Source organism: Tupaia chinensis, unplaced genomic scaffold, assembly GCF_000334495.1.
Source record: "Tupaia chinensis unplaced genomic scaffold, TupChi_1.0 Scaffold000294_2, whole genome shotgun sequence".
Taxonomy (NCBI): Eukaryota; Metazoa; Chordata; class Mammalia; order Scandentia; family Tupaiidae; genus Tupaia; species Tupaia belangeri.
Genome location: NW_006159780.1, coordinates 885,942 through 887,186, shown reverse-complemented (window position 1 = coordinate 887,186; position 1,245 = coordinate 885,942).

Here is a 1,245-nt window from a genome sequence, read left to right as displayed (position 1 = left end):
AAGCAAGAAGTCACCCCCCCAGGGGGGATGGCCACGCCACAATCCCTTCTCCTCTGTTCTCCTCTCGGGATCTTGGGCACGCACACACACGCACCAGGCGTGAGTTTTAAGCCACCGGGTCCGGGACATGAACCGCAGTCGACTACATGGGAGTCCAGCAACATAGCCATTATGCTAACTGCTGGTCCCCAATGGCAAGTACTTTAATTAGCTTACTCGCCATTGTGACCTTGTGGGCTCATCTGAGGGTCAGCTGCTCCTAAGAAGGGCTCTGACCAGAGAGTTGTGGCCAAAGGTCATTATAACCATCTCCTTATTTTCTGACAGGGAATTACCTATAGGCCACTCAGGAGTCTATCTAACATATGGGTCCGGTTGTGTTACCATTGTGCCACCGACTAACCCATGTTATTCGTTTCTTTTTTGAAAAGTTGTTAAAATCCCATTTTAAAGTTGTTAGGTGCTGTTAGAAATGATGACCTTGGCTAGGCAGATATAGATCAGGAAACTAGCCTAGAGAAGGGATCGTATGACTGTATTTTGACTCAAAACAATTCCTGGTAGCATGAGTCTTTACAAGATACAAGAATGAGGAATAAGCCCAAAGAAAAATTAACAAGCCAGAGGTGGTCTAAGGACACATATTTCAGATGAATAAAATGTCTAAACAGGATAAAAGGAGACCCTGGAAAAGAGACGAGGTTGACTTGTCTCCCTTGGTACTGGCTTGTTCTGTCTATGAGACACATCTCCATCTCAATAAACTTTGTGTTTGACTTTTCTCCTTGCCCTTCAATTCTTTGCTGTGACAGGGGAAGAACTTGCAACCATAAGCAACAGAAAGAATCTTTAGCTGCCTTAAACCAATTGAGAAATATATTGTATAGGAGGATTTTCTCTACCTATGGACAGTGAGAAGATGATGGTTACCAGCCCTGCATTACCTCAGGGAAGAACAGGAACTACCCTACCATTCTTAGGGAAGTCAGATACCCGAGGATAAGTCACGCTGCGGATCCCCACACCATTATTCCCGGTAATCACAAGATGGCTGCTGTGCCGCATCAACTGATGGTCATCTCTGCTTACCAGAACCGCTTTCCTCAAACTGTATTTCATGGAGACTCACCTACACAATTGCGGAACTGCACGAGACCCACCCTTGATCCAACCTTGAATGGAATCTATGTTCCCTATTGTTAAAAACTTTGGACTCGTGGCCCCTCTCCCTTTACTCGCAGGTAT